This window comes from Canis aureus, chromosome 24 (assembly GCF_053574225.1).
Source record: "Canis aureus isolate CA01 chromosome 24, VMU_Caureus_v.1.0, whole genome shotgun sequence".
Taxonomy (NCBI): Eukaryota; Metazoa; Chordata; class Mammalia; order Carnivora; family Canidae; genus Canis; species Canis aureus.
Genome location: NC_135634.1, coordinates 51,550,316 through 51,562,666, shown reverse-complemented (window position 1 = coordinate 51,562,666; position 12,351 = coordinate 51,550,316).

Genomic DNA, 12,351 nt, shown 5'->3' with positions numbered 1-12,351 from the left:
TGGTCCATGGGATGCTGCCCTCAGAGGGAACAAGGATGCTGGAGCTGGCCCATGGGATGCTGCCCTCAGAGGGAACAAGGACGCTGGAGCTGGTCCATGGGATGCTGCCCTCAGAGGGATCAAGGACGCTGGAGCTGGTCCATGGGATGCTGTGCTTAATGGATCAAAGAGGTGGAAGTAACTGGTCATTTTCAATTGCCTCAGGCTCCTGACTCTACACCTAATGGGATTGCAGGGGAGCCTGGGGAAGAAAGGGCCCAATGACGGAGGGTCTGAGTCTTCTCAGCAACAGAGGGACAATGTGAAATTGTAGTTGCCACATCTGAAATTCTCCCTGTTTGGAAAGGAGGCTTAAAACCTGACTTGGAAACCATGATGGCTGGCAGCACCAGGACCCAGGGGCAGTGTCGTGGCCAGAGCGTCCCCTACAAAGCCATCAGCATGCCCAGAGGAGCAGGGGTCTCTAGAGACTCAAGAGCGACCCATGGGTGGGAGCCCGTGAGGAATGGGTGCCCAGGTCCATGTTGTTTGTGCCGGAGGACATGGACCCCTCCTGAGAGGAGGGGGAGTGCGGAGGAGCCCTAGCAGCTGGTGGGCTTCGTCCTGGGTCTCCCCCCTTTCCTGGTTGGGTTCCTGGTCCCTGAGGGCAGACACCCTGGGGTCCTGACCACAGCCCGGCCCAGAGGCCACCTCAGTGCCTGCTGACACTTCAGGCGCCCGGGCTCTGGGGGGGCTGGGGGAGGGCCAGGCCGGTCTCTCACTGCAGGACGAGCGCCTCCGAGCCAGGCCTGCAGGCCCCTCCCCAGGGGGTCCCCCGCTGGCTCAGCTTGGGTTCTTATTTAATAAAGGTGGGGTGCGCACATGGGGGGGAGGGGAAGGGAGGAGGGAGGGGCCTGAAAGCAGAGCCACGCTCGCTCGCGGACCCCCGCAGCGCCCCTCGACCCGCCCCACCAGGCGTGTCCCCGAGCAGGTGGGTTCGGCACGCTTGCATGTCCTGACACGCCCGCACATCCAGAGCCGTGTGAGGCTGTCGTACGGGGTCTTACTGCGCACGCTCTGCAGAGGCTGGGGCTTGCACGCTCACACTCGCTGGTCTGCACACTTACGAACCAGACCCCCGGAGGCCACTCCCAGGACAGCATCCTCGTCGCAAAAACACCGCAGGGAAGGGTGGGATGCCAACCCTCCGCCTGCTTCGCCCGAGAGGCTTTGGTCGCCGTGGTTGTGGGGCAAGGGGCCCGTGCACTGGCGACTGGGGAGGTGGCTGTCACTGGGAGGGCCTCGCCCACGGACCCGCGCCTGCCGCGAAGGGCCGCTCTCGGGCTTGGGCTGCTGTCACCCGTTTGGGCCCCTTGGCCAAGCGCGCCAGCTGGTGCATTGCCGTCGGACTCCAGTATCCTGAATTCTGCGTGAGGCTGAACGTTTTTTTTCATATTTACTGTCTCTGGGCTGAGTTTCAATTCTCATTTTTTTCTGGACCGAGAAAGCCTCCCTCTGGGGCAGGACAATTTAAGCAAGTTGATTCCAGGGCCGGGAGGAGACACAGACCGGATCAAGAGCTGAGGGGCCTGTTTGCGGCGGGACCGACACCCCGCGGCTGGGCTCCTGAGCCTCCCGCGTGAGGCCTCAGCAGTTTGTCTGGAACGAAAGTCCTCGGGGTCAAGGGCCAGCGCCTGGGCCTCTGCTCGGACCCCATGGCCGCGCCCCCTCCTCTGGGGAGCAGTCCAGCTCCACCTCCCCCAAGGGCGAGCCGGAGACCCTCCTCCATTCTGCGGGGCCCTCCACGCCTCCCCTGGGGCGCTGCCGTGAAGGGTCAGGGCCTGGTTGCTGAGGCTGGTGGCCACTCAGACCCTGGAAGGGCGCAGCACTGCCTCGGATGGGCCTCCCCGGCACCCCCTCCTCCCCCCCCTCCCCCCGACCCGGGCCCCGCCTACCCGGACGGTTAGTGGAGAGATGCCCACCCGTCCTCGCCAGCCTGTCTGCTCGGGCCCCTACCTCGGTGGGCGGGCCCCACCTCTGTCCCTGGCACTGGCTGGTCCCCTGCGCAGACTCGGACCACGCGGCCGCCTTCCTTCTCCCACCCCCATCGCCCTTCACCTGCGCCGTCCTCTCAGCAGCTCCGTGGCGGGTGGGCCCACTGACGGTGTCACCAGGCTCTGTCCCCCCAACCCCCTGCGTCCCGGGACCCGGTCCGGGGTGAGGCCGACAGGCTGCAGGGGAAGCCGAGGTATCGGCCGCATGGATCCACGCGTGGGATCGGGGCAGCAGGCCTGTCACGGCTGCACGCGGGGGTTGTCACCGAGCTCAGGTGCCCTGGGTGCCCCCGCAGGGCGAGGGCCGAAGACCACGTGTGTGACCTCGTTTACAGGAGGGAGGACTTTGGCCTGGTCTGGGGAGGAGGAAACCGGCCCAGGAGAGACACAGCAACGGGGCGTCCCCCACCTCCAGCCCCTGCGCCCCCAGGGCCCACAGATGGATTCCAGGAGCCCAAGGCTTTCTCAGTGGGCCCAGGCTCCCTGTGTCTGGATCCCGAGGGGACCCCTTCGGGCTGGCCTTCTGAGGAGGGGTGGGGTGGTGGTGGGAGGCGGGACACATGCAGTCAGCCCCCCAACTCCATGCCCCTGGGCTCCGTCCTCTGCAGTGGGCACCAGTGATGGTTCTGGAAGGCCAGGAATGCGCCGCACGGAGAGGCAGGGTGCCCAGCAGGAGGACCCTGCCCAGCCCGTGGGGGCACGTGGTCTCCACAGCAGCCCCCCCAATGGTGGGAGCCCACCCCGCCCCCGCCCTGGAGCCCAGCCGCCCCTTCATGAATATGCATCAGGAGCCACACTTCCCAGCCCTCCCCCTCCTGCCCCCTCCCCAGAGACGGCACTTATCTCTGCTGGTGAATAGGTTGCTATTGTGGGCAGGGCTGCAGAATTTTAATGACTTGCAAAATATAGTTAATTATGTAAAAAGACATCTTCTGCACATTTTCATGTAAATGAGACAAATTAATTGGCGTTGGTAGTTGTGAGAAGGCCCCGGTTCCAGGAGGGGCGGAGCAGGGGTCCCTGACGGTTCTGCGGTGGGTGCTTGCCAGAGAGCAAGGTACAGAGGGAAACGGGGGGGCAGTTCTGACCCATCCAATTAATCCCACCCCGGGGCCACGCGGACGGTCACCCAAACCGTGAGAAAGCGCTGCCCGCGGGTTCCCGCCACCGCCGGCGTCACTGAGAAGCCAGGGGACCTCGGGGCTGCCGGGAAAGTGCCTGGGGGGGTCCCCAGGGCCCCGGGGGGGTCAGAGCCTCACTCGCCCCACCGGTCACTAGCCACGTTCTAAACAGTGGTCCTAAGGGGCGGGACGGCCTCGCCCGGTGGGCAGGTGGGGGCAGCACCCACCAGGCTCCCAGCCGCGCAGAACCTCGCGCGGCAAATTAAAGGCCACTTTAAAGTGGACTGGAATAGACATTTGTCCAGAGAAGATACTCGAATGGCCGCCGGCACATCAAGAGTTTATGAAAAGATGCTCGACGTTGCTGACCCTCAGGAAGACGCCGGCCCCGACTGGGGGGACAGCGCGGCACCGAGGGATGGTGGGAGTCAAGCAAGTGGGCAGCTCGGCCGGCGAGCTCGCGGGGCCTGGAGACCTGCGTGTCCTGCTGGAAGGCTGGAGAGAGCAGTTCCGCAGGCTCTGCCCGGGGCCCCCCGCCCGACGGGAGGGCAGGCGGGGTCTCAAAGGGGTGCCCACTTGTCCAAGCCCACGGCAGGCAACAGGTGGGGGTGGCCCGGTGTCCGCGGTGGATGAACGGACGAAGCTGTGATCCGTCCACAAAGGGGGAGCCATGATCCGTCCACGCAGGAGGAGCCGTGATCTGTCCACACAGGGTGAGCCGTGATCCGTCCACGTGGGGGGAGCCGTGATCCGTCCACAGGGGGAGACCCACAGTCCGTCCGCGCGGGGGAGACAACCCAGCCATCACAACCGAGGAAACTTTGCACCTGCCACAGCACGATGGACCTTGACACATCGTGCTCAGTGACAGCCAGACCGAGGACAGGTATTATGTGATTCCACTCAGGTGAGGTCCCCAGAGCGGCCAGACTCCTAGAGACGGAGGAAGGTTAGTTCCCGGGGTCGGGGGAGGGGAGCTCGAGGTCCAGGGGCACCCGGTGTCCATTGGGGATGGCGGAAGAGTTTGAGGTGTAGAGCGGGGATGGCGGCACGACAGGGTGAAGGTGTTTCATGCCCCCGGCCCGGGCGCCGAGGACCTCGATAGCGTTCGTGTACATCGTCTGCTCTGCTCTCTTGGTCGGCGCCGACAGAGGCCGCTCGCCCAGGCCCGAGCCCATGTACGCAGGTGAGGGGTGGGCTGTTGTCCGATGTCCCGTGGGGGCCTCTGGGGCCTCTCGCGGCCTCCGTCCAGGGCAGCTGGGCTCAGCCCCCCCTCCTGGCTCTGCTCCAGAGGCCACCGAGGGTCACTTACCCACGTTCCCAGGCCTGAGTCAAACCTGATCTGCCCCACTGGGCTCATCTTTCTGAAGCCCCCGGGGCTCCCCCAGATGAACCGGGGAGCCTGGGCCCCCAGAGGCCTCTGCTCTCCCTGGGAGACGCCGTGGGACAGCCGCCAACAATGGGCTTCTATCTCCCGGGAGAAACCCAACCCGAGACTCGGCGTCCTCCGTCGCCCGCCGCCTTCTCTCCGCCCGGGCAGCCCAGCCCGCTCCCCGTGGGAGGAAACCTGACCCGCCGCAGCGCTGGCCCGGGGCTCCCTGGCTTCGTAAACCGAACGGCCAGCAGCGCCCACCCCGTCAGGGCCCGGCGGGCGGCATGGTCCCCTGGACCTTCTCAGGAAGCGTCCAGAAGCCTCTGGGGATGGTGCGGGGGCCCCGGGGACCCGTGTGGCGGGGCTTGGGGTGATGCTGCCCTGCCCCGGGCACGCCGCACCTGCTGCGGTCTCGGGTTTCCAGCCAGAGCTCTGGAGACTGTTCCCAAGCAGCAGGCCCTGCTGCCACCCAGACTCACGGAGCCAAGCCGTGGACAGAAAGGAGCCACAGCTGGCACCACGGCAGACAACGTGGGGGGAAGCCAAGGAGGCCCACCCCGCTCCCCGGAGCGCCTGCCACGTGCCCCCGCCCCACGTGAGGAGCGTTTCCCCAGCCAAGAGCCCAGCAGCCGGACACGGGGCCCTTCCTGGGGTGATGGGAGCTGCTTCCCTAGGACTGTCCTGGGTGCCTGGGTACCTGCACCCAGCCCCAGACGCTGTGGCCAGACCCGCTGAGGACAGCCAGGCTCCATGCCCAAGGCACAGGCCGCTGGAGGACTGACTGGGGCCTCCCTGGACATGACCCGGCCGCTCCAGGCCACCTGTGCGTGACTCGGGCTGTGCCAGCCCCTCTGGAGTCCCTGGGTGTGGTCCCTGCAGCCCTGGGCAGCTCCCAATGATGCTGAGAGACAGCTGGAGAGGAGGCCACCCCTGGCCGCAGCTGGGTGGGCACTGCAGACACCGCCGTCCCTCAGCACAGCCTGCCCAGGAGAGCCCGAAGGACAGACTGTGAGGAAGGGCACCTCCTCCTCTCCGCTTCCTCTCCAAGATCCCCAACCCATACCCCGACCTGCAGCGGCCGCCTGAGTTCTGCAGGCCCCAGGCCGCCGGGGCCGAGTCGCCAGCCCAGCCCAAGGGCCCCCACCCCCGGCGATAGGCCGGCTCTACCCACGAGGAGGGGTTTGCCCGTCTAGACCGTCCTTAGCCATAATCGCGCTGATTTCCGTTTGCATCATGCTCCCGGGTACGAAGTCACCAGATCCAGACGTCACAGAGAGACCGTAATAGGGACGTTTACACGGAGCCCGTGGTGCACGGAAACACGAGACCGTGTCAATGTGCTCGGCGAGGACGCGGCACCGCCGCTGAGGCCCGTGAGCACCCCAGATGCTCACTGGCCTCTGGCTCTTTCTCACCTGTTAACTGTGGCCACAGATCCAGGGCGATGTGAATTTTGACCATTGTACAAAGTATCATTATTTGCTACAAATTAGATTATTCTGGTAGAAAACAGTTTCCACCGCCGCTGATTACCTTCTCAGTATTGGTTAAATGATATCTCCGGGTAGTCTTGGATTTTATTTTTTTTTAAGCATATTGAAAGTGGTGCTTGCCACAGAGCTGGAGCTCTGGCCTCTGCACTCCCAGCCTGCCCCCCTTGGGCACCCCTCCCTGGGTTAGGCCCCTGTGGTCCCCCCGACCCCCCAGAACCTTGACCTGGAGGCCGGGGTGAAGCCTTGCTCCTCCCTAGGCAGACCCACAGTGAGTGGGGGAGTTGCCGGCCTGTGTTCTGCACTGGCCTGGGGCCCTCTGAAGCCCACCCTGTGTCTGTTTATCTGGACGTCACGCCCTAGCCCCTGGGGAGCACCCCGGAAAAGGGAGGGGAAAGGGGAGCTGTCTGAGGACCACATCTGGAGTGGTGTTGGGCGCCCCTGGAACTCCCTGTGCTGCTCAGGCCGGGCCCCTCCTCCAGGAATGAGGGTGACCCTGGGCCGCCGGGGTGCCCGCCCCAGCCCTCCCTCCGGAGAGGGTAACAGGAGGAGGCCAGAGGGTGCGAATGGGCCCCTGCAGAGCACCTCCCCCACCCCAAGCTTTGTGGAAATGAGGCCTGCGAGTGAGCAGCCACGCTGACGGGGCCTGGTTCACCCCCTGGTTCACGGGGCGCGGCCCCCAGCTCCGGGGCCTGCGTGTGAGCCTGGAGTGGGCCGTGTTGTTCAGCAGGCCAGACGCCCTCCAGAGCCCGCTGAGGGCTCGCGGGGGTCGGCAACACCAGCTGAAATGGGAGGTGGGGTGCAGGCCTGTGTGATGTAAGGAGGAGCATCTCCCTCCTGAGTTTTGGGTCGCAGGACAGAAATACAAGTCTTGGGGGCTCAGGCCCAGCCCCCGACCAGCAACCTTTGGCCTGGAGGGCCTGACCTGCTCATCAGCCCAAGGCCACGGGGGCGCCCACAAGTGACGAGACCCCCCGCAAAAGGGCAAGGCAGGGACTGGGAGGGGCACAGGGCTGCCCTGAGCCCCAGCCCCAGACACGCACCCTGCAGGATGTGCACTCGGGAGGCCATGGAGAGGCCTGGACGCTGCCCCGAGGCTGGGACGGGCAGGCCACAGATCCACCATCGGGTCAGAGACCAAGGCTCAGAGCCAGGCCCCAGGGCTCAGGGCCACCGCCCAAGAGGCCGCCCTGTAGGAGCGCGTGGGCTGAAACCCACCGAGGTCCCGGGGGCTCCCTCCCCAGGGGCTCCCTCCCTATGGGGCTCCCTCCCTGCTGTTCACTCCCTGTGGGCTCCGTCCCCTTGGGCTCCCTCCCTGGGGGCTCCCTCCCCGCGGTCAGGGACCCGGCCCTCCTGCCAGGGGAGGCTCCCCAGGCCTCGGGCTCCTCCTCTGCGGCGCATCTACACGTTCTGGGGTGTGCGCTCCTAAGTGTGATCTGAGTTTACACAAGCAGTCACAGGACGCAGACGGTGCTGGCTCTGTGTCACGGTGTGTCTGGGATCTGCCTTGTCAGAACACACCTACCTCGCCGGGGTTGGCCCCCACGGGCCATGGCACCCTGCACCCTAACTCCTTGCTGGGGTCTCTGTACCGTGGCCTCTGCGCCCACAGGCACCCTGGGCACCTGTTCCCAGTCCCTCCGGGGGACCAGCCTGGGAGGTGAGCTCAGCCGGTGGTGGACAGCCCCAGCCCTGCGGGGTGTCTCTGCTGCGTCCCTGTCCCAGGCCCCCCCCCCCCCTGCCGGGCTTGTTGTACACAAGGCCAGCAGGGCTGGGGAAACGCAGACGTCTGCTCGGAAGCTCTGGGCTGAAGGGCAAGTTGGGGACACACTGGCGAGAAGCTGCCGTGTCCTGCTGTGTCCCCTCTTCCAGGCCAGGTGCCCTGCTCTGGGGGCCGTGAGCACCTGCCCTGCACCTTGGCCGTCAGCGGTCTGCACGGGGGGTGGGGGGTGGGGGGTGGGGGGTAGGGGGTGGGGGCCGTGGGTGGCCATGGAGGGGGGTGGAAGAGGGGGCCTGGCTGCATCTCCTGGCTCCCTGTGAGGTTCTGCAGCTTTCCAGATGGTTTTGGGAGATTTTCTCCCCCTGTGAGCTGCAGCCTCACATTCTTTGCCACTTTTGTTGTTGTTGTTATTGAGATTTTTATTCATTTATTCATGAGAGACACAGAGAGAGGCAGAGACACAGGCAGAGGGAGAAACAGGCTCCAAGCAGGGAGCCCCATGGGGACTCGACCCCAGGACCCCGGGGTCACGCCCTGAGCCGAAGGCAGATGCTCGACCATGGAGCCACCCAGGTGCTCCTCTTTGCCACTTCTTTTTGTGCAATGTGTCTTTTTCTCAGTGATTGGAGGGAGCTGACGTCCTCTGGGTACAAATGTCCTGCGTGTTCCCCACCCACCGCCTGAAGACACTCTTTTTCCCCCTGAAATACTCACACGTGGGGTCTGGTCCCCTCCTAGCAGCAGGACGCCTCCACTCAAGGTCACAGGGTGAGGTCTGGGAGGTCGCCTGTGCTCGCTGTGCCCTCTGCCCTCCTGGAAGGTTCTGGGCTTGGCCCCGGGGCACCCCTGGTCCTTGCCTCTCCTGTGTGGGAAGCAGCGGTGGAACCTGTGCATCCTCTCGGCCCCTCAGCTGCACCCTCTGCCTCAGCGCACCTGCCCACGGTGAGCCCCCGGCACCGAGAGTCACCAGGAGCCCATGTCTTTTGAATTCACGGGGTCACCACCCAAGTCACCCACTTGGCAGTGCTGCAATCCCACCGGTGGCTCCAATCCTGGCCTTGGGCCTGATGCTTTGTCTGCAGGGGGAGGACCCAGGCCCCACCCCAGGGCCAGGCTCGGAGGGGCCAACATGGTAAACTGAATTCCTAGAGCTGTTGTGGGACCTCGGAGGAGCCGGCGGTGGGCCCCAGACACCTGGGGCTGTGGGGGGCGTCAGGGATGAGGCTCCTTCTCCCAGCTTTGTGCACCTGCGGGATGCGAGGGGCCAGCGGGAGTCATGGGCCCTGGAGCCCTGGGCTGAGAGCTCACCCCCACCCCGGCTGGGTTCATGGAGAGGGATGTGGGGTCCCCCTTGACCCCAGGCCCAACCAGGGGGACACCAAGCCTACTGTGGCTCCTGCGGGCAGCCATTCTGGAGAGCTGGCTGGCAGGGTCACCCCAAAACACCCTCCAGCGCGGAGGTACCCTAGGGGCAGGGCTGAGTGCCCCAGGTCATGTGGGCCAGGCAGGGCCTGTGAGGCCCAGGGAGGGCCTGGGCACCTGCCTCAGACCAGAAGGGCTCGGGCAGGCATGGGGCTGGGGCCACCTGAGGTCCCAGCCCCCCTACACACCCTGTCACTCACCCCCACAGCCCAGGAGAGACAAGGGCCCCACCCCTGGGCTTCCGGCTGGTTCGTCCGCCTGGACCCCCCCACCCCTGCGAGGGTCCTCCTCCTGGCACGCGGGGCAGGGGCTGGTGGGTCCTTCGGGGAGCCTCAGCCCACCCAGTGAGCCGCCCCCCTGCCCCCGCCCCCCCACCCGCGCACCCACACCCAGGGCTGGAGCAGCGCCCGGCCTCGCCGGGATGGGGACGCGGCTTCCCGGCTCCCTCGCAGGACGCCTGCCACTGAACCACTCACAGAATTAAAATGAACTTTTATGGAAGATTAAAAACGCCGGCGGCCCAGGCCAGGGTGATCCATCACCTCAGACGAGGCCGCGGCGGCAGTGGGAGGAGGCTCGGCGGCAGACGTGGGCCTGTGCAACCCCGCGTGCACACGGGGTGGGGGCGACCCGGGTCTCCGGGAGGGCCCGACCAACGGCCTGCGCGGCCCCCTCTGGCCGGGCGGGCGGGGTCTCGAGCACCCCGTGGCAGTGAGCCCCAACCGGATCTCACCGAGGCTTTCCATAGGGCCGCTGCGCCTGCCAGCCCGTGCCCCCGAACGGCCCGCTCGAGCCCCACTGAGGCCCGGAGGCCCAGAGCTGGCGCGGGATGCGGGGGCGGCCGCCTCCACCCTGGGCCCCACGCCTGCCCCCTACGAGCCGGGAGCCACCTTCCTGGCTCTGAGGAAAACCGCCAAGAGCCGGCTCTGTCGGTGACCTTGCCTCCTGCCAGATGCTTCGGGAGCTCAGTTCAAGCCATTTCCTCCCCTCCCCTTGTGCACCAGCACCTCTAAACAGCCCCCGCCGCGCCCCAAGCCGGTCGGAGCCTCGGGGGCCCGGGGACGCAGCGCCCCGCGTGCAACTGCCGGGGACACGGTGCTGCTCGGCCGCAAACGCTGCCTCCCGCGTCTGCTGCTGCAAGTTCGGAAGGATGAGCCACCGTCCTTCCAAAGGGGGACTCCGTAGAGGCTTTTCCTGGTTTCCTGGTTAAATCAGCTGTTTTAAAATTGTTGGCGGGCTTCTCCCCACACTTCTCCTGAAGCGGCTCCTACGCACAGAGAAGGACGCAGGATGGGAGTGTTCGGCGCAGCATAAGTCCACGAAGCGAACGCGGCCGTGTGACCAGCAGCCAAGTCTGGATACAGAACGTTTCCCGGCCCTGGAAGGCTCCGTCCGCCTCCCGGAGGTGACCCCCAGTCCAAGAGAGGAGTCTCGCCTGCTTTAAAATGTCTTATGCGGGGCAGCCCGGGTGGCCCAGTGGCTTAGCGCTGCCTTCAGCCCGGGGTGGGATCCTGGGGACCCGGGATCGAGGCCGTGTCGGGCTCCCTGCGTGGAGCCTGCGTCTCCCTCTGCCTGGGTCTCTGCCTCTCTCTCTCATAATGAATAAATAAAACCTTTAAAAAAAATAAAATAAAACGTCTTATGCCTGGAACAACACGGGGCTACCACGTTGGGTGGGGCTTCCCCTGCACAGTACGACGTGCTGGGGTGTAGCCAGTGGTGGTGACTTTTCGTCGCCGTATATATAATCTTGCCTGGGAGGGAAGGATGGATCCGGGCAGCTGCTACTTACGGGCACTTGAGTTTCTGGCAGCTTCGGGCCGTCACGATCTGCACTACGGTGCCCCCTGAGCCACCCGCCGCTCGGTGCACAAGCACACGCGTGCAAGGCTGCGCTGACCGACCTCGGAGTCCGAGCACGCAAAGGCTCAGCGGCCACAGTGTTTCCTAAAGCAGTTGTAACGACCTCGCTCCCGTCGCACCGTCTGCCTGGAGATTCCAGTCACTGGACGCCTCGGTGTGGGTTTGTCTGCTGGTTTTAGCCACATTCGTGGGCTCGCGGGTACTGTGATCGCCCCGGGTGCTCTCCCCGGGTCTGCGAGCCCTGCGCCCACGTGCCCGTCTAGTGAAAGAAACAAGACAGAAAGGACCAGGGTCCTTGGTGGCACCGCTGGGTCGACCACGGCTGGCCTCCGGCATCTTACTTTGTGCCTTATTTGTATTTTAAATATACCATGATTTAATATTAATAATCTCTTATTATGTATCATGCTATATATTGTATATTTAAAATATATTTTGTCTTATTTTCACAAAATCAATATATCCCCCCCTTTTTAAAATATAAGCCACTATTCTTTATTCCGTTACTTAGAGTCAAATCCGTTCCTGTTAGTCCTTTATTCCACACGTTCGTTGAATGTGGACTGTCGAATATTTGTTGGCGAGCGCGACGCTTGCGGTTCGTATCCTGAAAGACGTGGGATGGAGTTTACTTGGAATCAGTCTTGGTTTTGAAGTCCTTGGTGCAAAGCGTCGATCTGCACCTGCCGGATGGAGGTAAACTGATGCCCGAACCAAGCTCAGCGTCGTGATGCGGGTCTGTAAGGATAGGGACCCAGTCTTGGTTTCGCGAAGTCGGGAAGAACACAACGTCACCCCTCGTCACCACTGCTGTTTAGTTGGGGACCTAAGACAACCACACAAAATAGTGAGACGCCAGCTGGTGGTCAGGGACCTGCCCGAAGGCATCGCCCCAGCGGCTCTGGCCGCCGACCCCGGGAGGCCACAGCGTGGTTGCTGTACACCGAGGCATCGGCGCTGAGTTCCAGGAAGGGAGAAGGTGAAGAAGGGTGTGTTGCTTCTTATTATCAGGAAAATAAAAGTTTTCCTCGGGAGCCTCAATTCAGTAGGGTTTCTGCTTATGTCTCATCAGTAGGGGCTTGTCAAGTGGCGTCTCCTTTCTAGAAGGAGGCTTGGGAAGCCAGAGGTGAGGGCAGGGGTTGGGCAGCCACTTTATAGGACTTCCTTCATCTTTCCACATGATCCTTTATGGTAAGAGATATCACACTCTCAGGATCATTATAACTTGTTCCAAGTGCATGGTTATCCTATAACAAACCCCCTGAACTTCTACATAAGATTTTCATATTTCTTCACAGGAAAATTTGCCTCTGGATTTTTTTTGTGTGTG